The 15,582-nt window shown below is 43.2% G+C and overlaps 1 protein-coding gene across 2 annotated transcripts in view; it reads left to right on the forward strand.

Moving 5' to 3' along the window:
• The first annotated feature begins 1,002 nt into the window (after positions 1-1,002).
• The window catches only part of BUB1B (BUB1 mitotic checkpoint serine/threonine kinase B), a 317,125-nt gene continuing 302,545 nt past the window's right edge, over positions 1,003-15,582 (forward strand). The window contains exon 1 of one of the 2 annotated variants that reach the window (XM_078659779.1): positions 1,003-1,160. The gene's annotated coding sequence lies outside the window, so the exon portion shown is untranslated. Of the gene's footprint in view, positions 1,217-15,582 lie in introns of both variants that reach the window. The other variant, XM_078659780.1, reaches the window with a different exon arrangement.

A 15,582-nucleotide genomic window follows, 5' to 3' on the forward strand; every position in this document is an offset into this window, starting at 1 on the left:
AGAAGGAGTGGAAGCATCTTGACGTGATGTCTGCGCTTACAACTCTGTCTCTCTCACTGCAGGATATGCCCAATCAACAAGTTGTAGTTGTGGTGGGCCAGGACTAGGCCCGACTAGGCCTTGGGGTGTCAGCTGCAAATGACGCACAAGGGACACAGGCTTGCTCCGTGGGCGGGAAGACCTCGAGCGATCTCCGCCGGTTTATTTATACCCCCGGAGCGAGCCCGCCCCGAGGGGTGTAGGGATGCATGGGTGTGATACATTGTAGAGGAGAGCCCGAGTGGTTCTCTACAGTAGTTTCAGGTCATCGGGATTAAAGAGGAGCCCTGCCAAGTACCACGCATCATGCGTTAGACTAACGCATTTCAGTGTTTTGATCCGCATCACCACACTGAAATACATTGTCACGCATTTATAGCGCCCCCTCAGCAAGCAGGAGTGCTACTATATTTGCACCACACAAAGCAAAGCTACTAGGTGGTAGAGCGTGTGCGATGCTTGCAGCACTTTGTAAGTGGCTACGTGAAAGGACTGCATTCAGATGCTATTATAGCGCTCATAATTTCAAACAATTAGAAATAAATGAAAAAAAGCCTGTAACGGACAAATACGAGCTCTCTGGGGCTTTACAGGTTGTGGATAAAATAAAAGAGTAATTATAAACCCCAGCATCGTATCCAAGCGTGGAAACGTCCTAAATGGAAGTCATCTTAACGTCAGGCAAAACGCCACAGTCACATGACTACGCACGTTTCGAGTCTTTATCCCCTACATTGACATAACAGATAGAGTATGCCGTAATGTAACTTAGCAGCGCTGTGTGTCTTTTTATTTTTTCACTCCGAAAGCCGATGAGGTGCTTCTTTAGATCAAAGTTGTAGTATGCACCCTTACCTAGTGGTTACATGACTTCCGGATGTGGGGCACGTCATCTCACGTGACAAGAGCGTCAGACGCTGCTTCGGAATCACTGGAGGCCCTGGTTGCCGTGGCTCTGATTGGCTGAGCGACTTGGTTGTCGTTTGAACCTTGGTTTGTATTTGGCGCCAGTCAAGTGTAAAGGACAGGACTACAAGTTTCAAGAATCATTTTCTGACGAGGTCATAGATTCTAGCCTTCTGTTCTGCAGAAAGGGAGCTGCAGTGTTGATCCAAGGGAAGGTGAGGACACCTTTTGATCTCAGCACACTTTCCACGATCACAGCCGCATTCTTGAAGTAAGAGCACTAGCCTGCCCGATTTCTTCCATTGGCAAATTAGTGCTAGTACTACGGCTCTAAATGTAATATAAATGTTAAGAACATGCCCAGGAAGCCCACAAGTTGTTCGTGGACAGATAGCAGAATTGGCTGCGGGGGGTTTGAAGGGGGTACGAGTGAAGAGCAATAGTCAATGGGGGCGGGTGAGCATAGATCTGATGTGTTGAAGTGCCATAAGTAGGACCATGAGTTCCCGTCAACCACTAACCTATGGTTTAACAGGACACGCGCATCACAAAATCTGCCACCAAGTGTAATAGACTAAGAAATAAATTAGTAAAGCAGTTATGTCTCACTTTATTAATTAGAAATATAATGCATTTTGCGATCGCTAGGGACTTGCAGCGCGTTGTACAGAGATGAAATAGTCTCATACAAAGTCTCATGGTATAATGTTAGTAATAACTTATATGTCAACTTTTGGGATCAGTTATAGAGGGAAGCTAATAAGAAACTTGCTTTGAAGTGGAGGATGTCTTAAGTAGAAGTAAGCTAAAACGAAGAATCATTGGCAATGGGTCTGACTTACACATGAAAGTGGCTTTTGTGTCATTGATGGATTAAGGCACTCAGTATTGTATTGTAGAATTTATATAGTGCTTATTACCCCTTTGTGGGCGACTGAACCGCTTTGCTACACGAGTAGCGTGCTACACCATGCAGGGTGTGTGGTTGGAAGGATGTATTTGTTTTGATCTTTTATTGGGAAGTGTTTCCATGTTGTGCATGATGACCACTGATGTGCGGTTATCGTGTTATGGGATCTAGTCGGATGGTGAAGTGCAAGGGACAGATGCACAGGTTTTTGTTTTTTTCAGTATGCTGTTCGCTATGAACAGCTCTGCAGGTTCCCATTATGATATTTCATATGATATACTCTGCTTTGCTGGTTACTGAACTGGGTTGTCCAATCTGAGATTTTGTGTACAGTTGTGGTCCGGAGCTGGCATAGTTGGATGGAGAGTGAAGTAGAGAGATTTGTAGGGATGGGCATTTTTATTATCATCCCTCATCTGAGTGCCTATGCGAGATGTAAAGGAGCAGTCAGATTGCAAAGGTATTTGAGACCAGCAGTTAATGGGCTACATTGAAGTCTCAAAAACTGTCCAGTAATGTGTGCCGATCTCTTCATCTATGCCTTTTCAGTTGGTGATTTCTTTTTTGGGGAGGGGATAGCAGTGCTGGTGATGGATAACCCTCATAGCAGATATGTATTATGTGAACTTAATAGGTATAAGTTACAATTCGCTGGTGACTGCTGCATGTTATGGTTTTAGTACTATTGTGAGCCGAAATTTATATATGGAAGTACAAAGCTATATAACTTACCGACAATCCATAGGTCAGCCCTTTTTAGCTTACCTGCAGAACAAAAGCAGTTTCCTGGTAGAATTGTTTGCAATTTGTGGGTTGTAAGTTGAGGATTGAGCTTGAGGGTTTGACTATTTTCTGGGCTTTGTTGCCTGACTGCAGATGGTGCTTTTATCTAGGAAACAGACAAGTTGTCAACTGTTTTCAGAAGTGTATATGCTCCTGGGTGCTTCCAATGCAAGCTGGTAGTGTCTTCTAGAGCTCAGAAACTTGTCCCGAGAAAGCAGTGCCTCCTACGTATTTAATTCAGGTAAGTTGGAACAGTGATAATTGGTGCAAGCCTGGAGCTCACGGTTCTGTTTGATTTGTATTGATTGAATTTAACTTGCCTTGAACATTGCCCTTTTACTATAGGTAGTCTGGGGAGCGATTGCTGGACTGGGTCATGTGTTATCTTGGATGAAGGCGGAGAAGAAGCCTTGTGTCCGCATTTTGGATAGTTTGTATTTTGCGTATAACGAATGTGGGTGTGTCAAGGTATTGGTTGTTGGCATAGTCCAGTTTGGTTGTTACGAGCGTGAGGGTGACTTGCAACTTATGTTGGTATCAAAGTATGGGAAGATGCAACATAGTGTTTTCAATGTTTTGAAAACACTGTTTGTGACTGTGTTATCATGAGGTATCAAGGATAAGTCTGAATCCATGGTTACCCCGAGTATTTCTCACTTACTTCTCTTGATGTTGGAAGGTGTTAAAGTTCCTCGGGTCATGAAGTGGTTGGGTAGTAGTTTTGTTATTGTCTGCATGTCGTAATCTGGCATTGTAGTGTTGAACTTTAGATGGTTCTTCATCATCCATGTTTTTATCGCTGGAAGATAATCATTGTAACAAGTGAGATTTAATTAGAGTTGGTAAGGAGGTTAGCTAGATGTTGCTTAATAATAGAAGGGATATGATCGACTCCTGAGGAACGTCAGTGTTGTGTGTGAGGAGGTGATGTGAAAGAGGGGTAGCTAGACTACACTTTGTCTGTGAAATAAGTAGAAATACATTTTACATTCTAATATTAGGAAGTGTTTGCAGTAGTGTGGTGGCGGACAGTATCAAATGCAGCTGATGAATCCAGAAGGAATAAGGCAGCTATTTTTTTTTGTCCACTTTGAGTTTTTGATTATCCCAGATGGATATGATGGCTGACTCTGTGCCTCTGCCTGGTCTAAGGCCGGACTGTTGGTCTTACAATAAGGCACAATGTTCGATAAAATTAGAGCGTTAAGTAAACACTGCTCTCTAAACTCTTTACTGTCTGAGATGCGATATTTAGATGTGGCAGTTGGGATTGCCCGGTTCTTACGATCTGTTAAACAGAATTTAAAAAAATGAAATGTAATGGGGATGGGGTGGTGAGGAGGGGGGTTCATTTAAAGGTTTTAATCAATGTGCATTTTTTTAGAATGTTTTATGGACAATTGTCTAAATGAACTTGCTTTTGAACTTGCTCTCCCAAAATATTTCCTAAGAATGGTCCATTTGATGTAGGCCTGTTATTTGCTGGATCAGATGGGTCAAGGTTTTAGTGTGTCATGTCATTCATCTTTGCACTCACTCATTCATTCAACCATTCACTGACTCATTCTTGCATTTATAAACTGACACAAACCATAAGAAAAGACACCAACTCAACATTTGCCATATAACTTAAAAAAGACAAGTAAAAAAATGAAAACATGCTGCCAGCATAGGTGACATGTTTAGGACCAATGTCTTGGTCAGCTTAGAATGATAAAACAATGATACACAATGGATAACAACATTCTGTAATGGTATCCTGGTTTTGAGGAAGTGGTGCATGATGTGCTGCAGATTAAATGATGGTACAAAAGGGGGTGGTGATGTACGGAGCATCTGAACCAATCAAACACTCACACCCAGTCAAAAGTTCTGGGTTTGATCCATCACCGTTCTTTAGCCCACTCTGCCACCCCAATTCAGACATGGCTATATGCAAATCAGTCTGACCCTGTGCCTCATGGGAACAGTCCAGCCCGAACTGCCAAGCCATGCCTTCCATGGACCGGAAACAAGCTTCCGAGGACCGGTTTCTGGCATTACAGTCGTCTTCAGCCCGGCTTGCTTGAATCCAGTGGCAAAGTGAGCAAGGGACTCACGTCTGAGCATACCCTGTCACACTTATGGCGGCCAAAGCGGTACAAAAGGGGGTGGTGATGGACGGAGCATCTGAACCAATCAAACACTCTCAGCCAGTCAAAAGATCTGGGTTTGATCCATCACCGTTCTTTAGCCCACTCTGCCACCCCAGTTCAGACATGGCTATATGCAAATCAGTCTGACCCTGTGCCTCATGGGAACAGTCCAGCCCGAACTGCCAAGCCATGCCTTCCCTGGACCGGAAACAAGCTTCCGAGGACCGGTTTCTGGCATTACAGCCGTCTTCAGCCCGGCTTGCTTGAATCCAGTGGCAAAGTGAGCAAGGGACTCACGTCTGAGCATACCCTGCCACACTTATGGCGGCCAAAGCGGTACAAAAGGGGGTGGTGATGGACGGAATTTCCTAAGAATGGTCTATTTGATATAGGCCTGTTATTTGCTGGATCAGATGGGTCAAGGTTTTAGTGTGTCATCATGTCATTCATCTTTGCACTCACGCATTCATTCAACCATTCACTGACTCATTCTTGCATTTACAAACTGACACAAGCCATAATAAAACACACCAACTCAACATTTGCCATATAACTTAAAAAAGACAAGTAGAAAAATGAAAACATGCTGCCAGCATAGGTTTTTTTTTTTTATTTCAAATCGTTTTTATTGAAGTAAGAAAACAAAAGTAAAAGACATTACAATAAATCTTCCATCATAAGTGATTTGATACAGATATTGTCAGACCAGTACCGAAACTACAAATGATAAAAAAATAAAGAGAAAAATCACTCTTGCTTGTCTCATAGATATAGATTAACATGTCAAACACTCGACGTGTGGATGTAGCGGGTATAGTTCTAACATATGGACGAAGGTGCACGCTCATATATCACAAGGTACTATAACAAGGTCGTACTGCTTCAAGGCGGCTCAAAATGAAGGGAAGATTTGTCTAATGATTTCCATAACTTCCTATTGGATGGACACCACGTAGAAGACTGTAACGCCTGATTAGTAGCACCTCTTAGGAAAGACAGCCATTCCTGCCAGCTCTTGAAATTTACCTCCTTAGCACATTTCCACTTGCATAAAACAACCTTACAGGCCAAAGTTAACATTAAATCCAAAAGCTGGCGATCTTGCTCATTTGCCAGTCGTGGTTCCAGCCCCCCTAGAATGACATATACAAATTCCTTCGTGATGAATGCATACAAATATTCCCTCCAAGTATTCTCTTAGTAAGGGACAGTTGAATAACATGTGAGGAAGATCACCAGTCCCTGATTGACAATTCCAGCACTCCGGAGAGTCACGTAATTTACATTTAAATAGCTTTTTCGGAGTCCAGAACGACCTATTCAGGAGCATATACTTCGTCTGGAATAGGATGGGTGATACTTTGTGGGCAAGTGCTGACTTATGAATCAATTCCCAGTCAAACTCTATTCCTGTGGAATTCGGTTCCGCTTCCCATCTTGCTTCCACAGTTTTGTGCGATTTCCTGGGCAACGGTAGCAACAGTTTATACACCTTGGAAACGAAGTGACCTGTGTGCATAATGCGTGGGAGATGTGTTACCAGCCATGGAGTGTAGGGGGAGAAGTTACAGCTAGGTAGTGTCGCCTTAACTTTTAGGAAATTATAGAAGTCTATCGGGGGTAGATCAAACATCTGCTGTAAGCTTGAGAACGGGATCGGGTCTCTATTGTCATACAGATCTCCGGCCAGATTAATACCCTTCCCGGACCATGACTCCCAGAAGAGTTCCACACCCGCGTGTTTAAGGTAGGGGTTTCTCCATAGTGACATACATGATGATTTAGAAAATGTCAATTTGGTTTTGTGTGTTTGGTCAAGTCTAAGTAGGGCCCTTCTGGTATTTAACATTATATATCTGGAGTGAGGCAGGTGCGACAGATCCATGGTGAGTAAGGACTCAAGAGGAGCGTGGCCCACTATTGATCTTTCAATGTCAATCCACACGGGAGTATAATTTGGTGATTTTATTAACCATTGAGCACCTTGCTTACAAAGAAAGGCTATCTGGTAGTTCCTGAACGAAGGCAGACCCAGGCCGCCTTTATCTTTTGCCAATTGTAGCTTCTTTAGAGATATCCTGGCTTTCTTGCCCCACCACAAGAAGTTACCAAACAGCTGGTCTATTTTAGAGATAAAATTATTCGAGAACGTCATAGGGAGCATACTGGCCAGGTAGTTAACTAAGGGAGTCGACATCATTTTGAGAGTTTCAGCCCTGCCCCACCAAGAGAGAAATTTTGGGGACCAACTTTCTAGAAGAGTAGATATTTTTTTCAAAGTCAATTCTTCATTTATTTTTAGAGTGGAGACTAAATCTTTATCGAAGTCCAACCCCAGGTACTTAAAGCATTTGGGCTGCCATGTAAGACCAGAGTCCCCCAAGATCCCCTTGTCACCTATATTGTTCAGCAGTTTAACCTCCGTCTTGTCTTTATTGAGCTTGTAGCCCGAGACCTTAGAAAAATCTTCAATGTCCGACATGAGTGCAGACACTGCTTCCTCCGCCCGTTCAGATAGGACAAGCACATCATCAGCATACGCTGTCAATTTGACCGTGCAATCTCCAAACGGTATACCTGCGATTTTAGGATCTTTCCTTATATGATGTAAGAACGGTTCGATTGCCAATAAAAATAACGAGGGCGATAGAGGGCACCCCTGCCTCGTACCTTGCTTTAAGCAAAATGAGGATGAAAACGATCCACCCGCCCTAACTCTTGCCGAGGGGCAGCAATAAAGGGACATTACTAGCCGTGTAAACGTTTCCCCCAAGTTAAATTTATTGAGGACTGCTTCGAGAAAGGTCCAATCAACCTTATCGAAGGCCTTTTCGGCATCTAACGTTATTGCCACTGTAGGGGTATCTAGAAGTTTAGCTTTTTCCAACACATGCGCCAAAATCCGTGTGTTATCACTGGACAACCTATGCTTAAGAAAGCCCGCTTGAGATGGATGGACTAGTTGCGGTAGCACCTTTTGAAGACGTGCGGAAAGTATCATAGCTAGGATCTTACAGTCAATATTAATTAGCGAAATTGGCCTGTAATTTTTTGGGAGCGATGGGTCTTTCCCTTCTTTAGGAATTACTGCAATTGTTGCCTCTGCCAGAGTACCTCTTACTTCACCAGAGCTATTTATTTCTTGGAATAGGTTTAGTAAGGGCCCGGTTAATATATTGGGGAATGTTTTATAGAATTTTGCTGTAAAGCCATCCGGGCCTGGTGCCTTCCCTGATTTCAACTTATTAATTGCACTTTCCACTTCTTGAGCACTAATCGGGCCATTTAGACCAACCTGATCTTCAGCAGACAACCGTGGAAGATCACACTCATCCAAATAATTCTTAATCTAGTCTTCTTCCACCTTTGCATTTTTTGCATAAAGGTCTTCATAGAACACCCTAAATACCTCAGCTATTTTGTCTGGCTCAGAGTGTGAGTTCCCTGAGGCGTCCTTAAGGATGTTAATACAATTCTTTTGTACTTTAAATTTCAAATATGAAGCAAGACTTTTCCCCGCTTTATTGGATTCACAAATTTTAAATCTCCGTCCTTTGTCAAGCCAAACTCCCGCCCTTTCACTTATTAGTTTATTGTGTTCATATTTTTTATTTGCCAAAGCATAGAGAGTCATATCGTCTCTGAGCCTTAGATGCTTACTTTCAAGATCTACAATTTCACTTTCCAGGGATTCCAACTTCGCGTTATAATTTTTGTTCATGGCAGACCTAATCTTGATACATACTCCCCGTATTGCACTTTTCATGGCATCCCATCTAATAAGATCAGATGTGTCCCCCTTCTTTATTAATTTGCATGTAAGAGACAATCGCAGCTTGTATTGCGGATCTGTGTTGAGCATCGCTTAATATCTCGTCATTCAGGCGCCAAGACGTCTGACGAGGTGAGGATTTGGCATTTGCGATGGACAGGGAAATACAAGAGTGATCCGACATCACACGAGGTTCTATGGTGGTAGATTCTATTCTAGGTACCCCGTTCTGTGTTATGAGGATGTAGTCGATCCTGGAGTACGAGTCATGTGGTGTAGAATAAAAAGTATAATCCCTCCCTGTAGGGTTCTGGAGCCTCCATGCATCCACTAAATAAAAGCGTTGACACAGATTAATGAAGGCTCTATGAGATTTGCTTGGTTTGAAAGGGCAGTGGGAGTCCCTATCCAACGTTGCGTCCTTTGGAAGATTGAAGTCACCACCCACTATGTGAATAGCGCTGTCTGGGACATTTTCCATATGTTTATTTAGATCCTCCCAAAACTTGAGGTCACTGGCGTTAGGAGCATATATGTTCGTAACATAAAACTCCGTGTTGTCCTTACTTAGTTTGGCCGTAACCCACCTCCCGTCCACACTAGCCTCGGAAGACAAAACCTCCACTTTTGATTTCTTCGCAACAAGTATCAACACACCATTCTTTTTGTGTACAGATTCTGCACCCACAACCTCACTGTAAAACTTATTCCTCCGGTGGTAAAACAGCTTAGCTTCCAGCTTCGTCTCTTGTAACAATACAATATCACCTTTTAACCTTCGCACATAGTCTAAAAATGTTTGTCTTTTGATCGGTTGGTTCAACCCTTTAACATTGAGAGATAATATCTTCATTTTGTCCATATTACATACTCCCATTGGAGTATTCACAGTGTTGTGTGAACAGCTAAGGGATGTTTCATCTGGAGAAAGACATTCGTCACACCTGACCAACTGCAATATGATAATCTATCACCTCCCCGAGACACAGAAAGGACATATGAGCGAACATAGTCTATAACCCTCACCACCATCAAGTGTCAGTGCAATAGTGAAAATGCAAGCAAGAAGAAGAAGAAGAATCAAAAATAAAAGACATGTAACACATACCCGAACCCCCAATCCCCTCAACCCTCCACCCTCCCCACCCCACCTGTATTCAGTAGGCATGGTGATTGGAGAGAGAGTGCGATGCAGCCTCCCCGTGCCTAAACATATCCATATTAGTTTGGAGCATACGAACCTATGGACATTTACTGCAATCTCGTGAATTGTTGCTAACTATTGTAACTACGATAAACCATACAACTAATAACCTAGTACATATGATGGAATTCAAAGACTGCAAGAGAAAAGACAAGTGAAACATGGCATTTCTTCAGTTTGAGTGAGTAGTAGAACCAACAGCATTACCAACTGGTATAGGCATAGGGTTATGTAATGAGGCATGCTAAAACGTATTAACTCAAGATACAAGTATACAAATGTGGAGACATGGACTCCGTAATCAAGAGACCAATAGGAGCGCCAATGCGCCTTTAACCTGGGCCTTAACCTGGACCCACAAAAGTACCACATTTTTGCGCGACACAAGAGCCTGAACATATTCTTTTGCTTTGCTTAACAACCAGGAATAGAAAACCATTGGAAGATGTGTGCAGCATGATGACCTTCATTTATAGCCTGAGGCTGAAGCTTGATCAGCGGAACTTTCAGGATTGTTCGTCTCCATATCCAAGTCCTCAGGGCCATCCAGCATACGTTTCAATTTCAATGGGTCGGAAAAAATGTGCGGAGAGCCCTGAATAATCACTCGATACCTTGCCGGACCAGCGAATCCATATTGGAAGCCCCTTTTCTTCAGCTGCGGTCGGAGCGCCAAGAATGCCTTCCTGACGTCAACCGTCTCTTTACTATAGTCCTGAGATATATAGACCTTAGCAGATTTCCACAAAATGTGATTGTTTTTACGCATGAAGGTAAGAATCTGTTCTACATGCTGGTACCGGAGCGGTTTACAAACAATAGCTCTGGGACCTTTTTGATCCTTAGATATCCTGGCCGGGACTCTATGGGCTCTATCAAATTCCAGTGGGTGTAGAAAAGTCATGTTAGTAGCTTGGGTAAAGCAGGACTCAAGAAAGGCCACGCAGCTCCCTAGTTGATCCTTTGAACCTTCCGGAATACCAAAGATGCGTAGATTCCCCCTTCGATTCCTGTCTTCCAATTCAGCGAGTTTCCGTGTCGTTTGATCCGCCGCTATGCACAAGCGTTTTACGGCGTTGCAGGTCTTTACTTCCATATCCTCGAGTTTGCTAATCCTCGTTTCCGCCTCTAATAGTTTTGCATTTGTGTCGCGGTTATCTTGTCTGATCGCTGCCACCTCTTCCTTGGTCGCTTTCGCCAGATCTCTGACTTCATCCAGTCTGCTGAGTATTAAATCTATCGGATCCGGGTTATCCTTCCTCCCTTTGCCAGGTGAGGGCAGATCAGACTTAAGTCTCTTTAGGCTTTTTGCTAGCTCTTTGTCTGACATGTTTACTCGTGGTGTAGACTGACTGATCGTTGGCAGTGGTTCCCCTGTTTTGTGCCTGACCGTTATGGCGCACTCTTCTTCGCCAGCTTCCGGTACTTTGTTCCTATTTGTTCCTACAAATGACCAATGATAAAACAGGGCCACCTAGGAGCCGGAGCGACAATCAACCTATCTGTCCGTTTCTTGACTAGATCGGGCACTGTGTTGAAAAGTGTAATTCTTCACCTCAGGGTGGAAGCCTGCGTCGCCATTTTGAAATCCACCACGTGCACCATTCGCACGTAACTACCTCCTCAGTAGGACCACCTTGTCAGCCCAGCATCGCTTCAACCACACAAGTAGCGTTAGATAGATAGGAGCCAGACCCAAAAACCTGCATTTAATGAAACTCTTATTTTCTTTTCACCTCATTTACTGGTGTAATACATGGATCAGTTGTGGTTCCGAATCCCCACGCATTGCATTCTTCGCATTTATCCAGCCCACAGAGTTGTAATATGCGAGGAGTGGAACTCACACTCACTAGCATTGCAATGATTACACACAGCGTGTGGTGGGCGCAATTTCCAAAACCTGCATCCAAGCATACATTTAGATTCCTTTACCAGTCCTTTACCAGCCTTACCAGACCCTGGCTGGCACATAGCTTTTTTTTGCCCATTATAAGTCATCTAATATCGTTTTCCTTGCATTGAACCAGCACCCAGCCAACACAGTATATGATTTGTGGTAATACTGAAGCCTCAGCAGTGTCGTAAACAACTTGATTGATTTGGGATCATGACCAGCCTTTTCAAGCAAGTTCGTAATAGAACCTCAGAGTACGAAAATCGTCAAAAAATACACATTTCCACTTGATACTGATTTAATGTGCAAGCGTTTTTAACTCCTTTTCCCCCGTAGGAACGCTGGTAACATTTGGCCAGATCCGATCTGTAGATCTGCAGATCCTTACAAATACGTTATGCCGCCATTTTGTGAGGGCGCGAGCGGTGATTGTCTCTTGAGCTGCTTTTGTTGTGCCCCCAAGCGCTAGTACTACTCACTGTTATCTTCTCTCCCGCTGTCCTTGCGCTTATATCAGAGTCCGGTTCGCCACCGGAGTCCTCAGCTGTCCGCCCTTACATCGAGCGGGATCCTCGTTTCTCATCCGCCGGCATCCTGGGCGGTCACGCAGTCTTTCACCTGCCGTAGTTCACCAGAGCCCGGCAGCAGCCGGAGCGGAACTACGGAGCAGTCAAAACCCGACTTCTCCTTCGTGAAACTCGTCGATCGAGCTCTCTATGTAAACCTCTCACATTCCGGCGTCCGATTCTTCTATTGTTGTCGGCGCTGGAGAGGTTTTACACGCTCCAGACCTGAATGACGGCCTCGGCACGGGCAGAGAGACTCACAGAGCCGCCATCTCTCTCGGCGTCCAAACCACGCCCCCATGCTGCCAGCATAGGTGACATGTTTAGAACCAATGTCTTGGTCAGCTTAGAATGATAAAACAATGATATACAATGGATAACAACATTCTGTATTGGTATCCTGGTTTTGAGGAAGTGGCGCATGATGTACTGCAGATTAAATGAGGCGTAAGCAAGCAACATGTTAGCACTGACTAGAGAGCTATAGTATCCTCTTAAGAGACATTAAAATAAAGGAGAAGCAATAAAATGGGAACTTTAAAAAGAGAAAGTGTGAAAATTAAACTACTGGCCAACCAGTCCTTACAGTGAAGAATGCTCCTTTTCAGGTGGATCTGCATGTGATCAGAAAATGTGGAACAAGAGAACCAATGACTGCTGTAGATCGAACCATTCCCAGTGCACTCTGCTGTAATACATGGAAACAGAGCGTAGATGACACACACAGACCAATGGCAAAAATACCTCTCTGTATGTGTGCATTTTTATGGATATATATAAATCTTTTAAGTTACAAGATCCTGACACACTGCTAAACCTTTCGGGCCTTCCGAAGAGATTCTAGCAAGAATAAGTAGAGAGTAAATCTTCAACCCTCCATCCAGGGTTTGTCTTGGGGTCTAACCAACACCAAAGCTGTTCCCTACAAAGATAACCTTTGACTTTCATGTAACGGAATACCTATCTGTGGGCTTTAATACACAGAAATGACAATCCACTCTTACATGCATATTGACTTTAACATATGCTGTTACAATCTATATGTCAGGCTTACTGCGCTCATCAAAACTTTTCTATAATAAGCATATCAGACCTATAGCATGATCATTGGCATACCACCATAACCAACTCAGTCCTGCTGTTTTGAGTATATGCCTTGCCACAAGCCAAATGGTGCAATAGAAGCAGTATTTTTAGTGGAAAGACACATTCAGCTCATTCAAATTCTCTACTCGGGGGAATCGACGTGTGTGTGGAGCCTAAGCTCTTCACAATAGTACTCTGAAAGCACTTTTTGTTGATAACATAAGGTCATGTGACAGCTGTATTGTAAAGACAAATCTAAAAATCAGTGGATATTACTGTAGCCATGGGTACCCTATAGTGCTCTCAAACACGAACTTTCACCCTGAATCTAAAGTTAATGGTGGAAGGAGAGGGGGCTTGGACTGCTATACGTTGCCCCTGACTTCTCTCCTCCCTTTTATAGTGCAGCCAGAGAAAAACAAGCACCATACATTATCTAGTTATCTAAGACATTTTAACAGCATTAAAATGTCGTGTGTGTGTGCTCCTGAAATTTCAAGCTAAGGTAACCATACTGCTGCTGACTCTTGCAGCTGCATGATGGGGAGGTACTTTTTTCTGTGGAAGCGCACAACTTCTGCTCAATCAAAACATGTACACTTGGCTGCCAACATATGGACAGAGCTAAAGTTTCTCTCTGCAGTAATCCTGTAAATTAATTTTTAGGTTGATCACATTGCATCTGGGGACAGCTGCGCTATCAAACCAGGCTCATAAACGGGGAGCTGTGGCCTAACAGTATGAGCGGCCCATTTAGGAACCAGGTTTGAAGTAGGCTTGGCTCTATCTATGATTCCTGGCAAATCACAAATCTACCTATGCCTAGAAAAAATAAACACATAAATAACAAATCTGACCTTGTATAATGTAATATAACCCAGTGCTCACATAAAGTGCTCTGATGCCTTTGCGCCAAGTTTGTGCTATATAAAACTGCAAATAAAAGTATTTTTGACTTAAAACCAAATCAAGTCGTCTGCCCAATTTTGGAGTATTGGCACACATGTAGTATAGATTGTAAAGATATTGTACTTTCTGGACAGAAAATAGTTTATAACGTTTCTGCTGCCACGCAGTGCATGTACTCGTAGGTCCCAGATTTGGATTCTTTGTAACATTGAGTGGAGTGGATTACTAGATTTGTTGCAGAGATCCTGTGCACCTTGCAGGTCACAACTTATAAAAATGATAGAAAGGCTTCACTATTTGACGTCTAGCAGATTTTAACAGGCTTTTATTATTCTAAGAGTTTTGTACATGCCCTGTTTCATGGTATGTGTACTATGTGCGGTGTAATTTTGAAGACAGTCATTTCACTGCCTAAACTGTAGCGCCCAATTAAACAGAACTGCAGTTAGAGGTGTTGAAATGGCTGTGGGCAGGGTAGGAGCTATGGGGGTAGGATGAGTGTTGGTTTCACCCACTGTTTAAACCAGCATTGGCATAGCCAATAAGTCTCGCCTTTGGGACCTTGTGTTTAGCCAGAACTTTTGGCCATGTTGTAGAGCATTGTGGCTGCTGTGCATTATGTTGAAAAGTTATAAGTGTTAAGCATTTTTGTTACCTTTATACAAACCAACACGACGTTATATACAACTGAACAACCTGATTAAAAAAATTTTAACATAAAAAATGTCTTATAGATTTTTAGTACTTGCACTGCTGGCAACTTCTTCCTGCCTGTTCTCATGCTTGTTTGTTATAATTTCTTTTGTTATGGGCTGGGACATAAATAACGGGGTAGTGGAGGTTGGAAAACAGTAATTTAATTAGAACACGAGCAGCGGACAGACACTAGGGTAGAATCAACATATGCCAGATTTCGAGGGAGAGGAAAGCAAATTGGCAAGAGAGGACACAACTTTACTAGTGACATTCCAAGGGAGAGACAAACACAAGATGTGCAAGGCAAGCCATCAAATAAGAAGCAGGCAAATGAGTGACAGTAAAGCCAACCAATAATGAGCAATGCTCGGGATGCATAGCTTCTTTACATGACTGGTAAATTCACAATGTCTTTCACAACCAGCGGCGCGGTCTACTAAACTCAATCTAAAAATACTCCTTACTTCCTTTCCATGCGTTGCGTGCTCCCCGCAAAACCTCTTTCCTTTTGACACAATCATTTTACAGAATCTGCTCTGTAGAAACCACATCTGCCTGGCATTGGTGCCTGCACACTGGCTTCAGTGCAACGATACAGGTTGACTCCAGGAAGGAACAAATCACACAATACAAACACTCCCGACGTGTCTAATCAAAACAGAAATCAGCCGTCATTTTT

The sequence above is a fragment of the Lissotriton helveticus genome, chromosome 9 (genome assembly GCF_964261635.1).
Source record: "Lissotriton helveticus chromosome 9, aLisHel1.1, whole genome shotgun sequence".
Classification (NCBI taxonomy): Eukaryota; Metazoa; Chordata; class Amphibia; order Caudata; family Salamandridae; genus Lissotriton; species Lissotriton helveticus.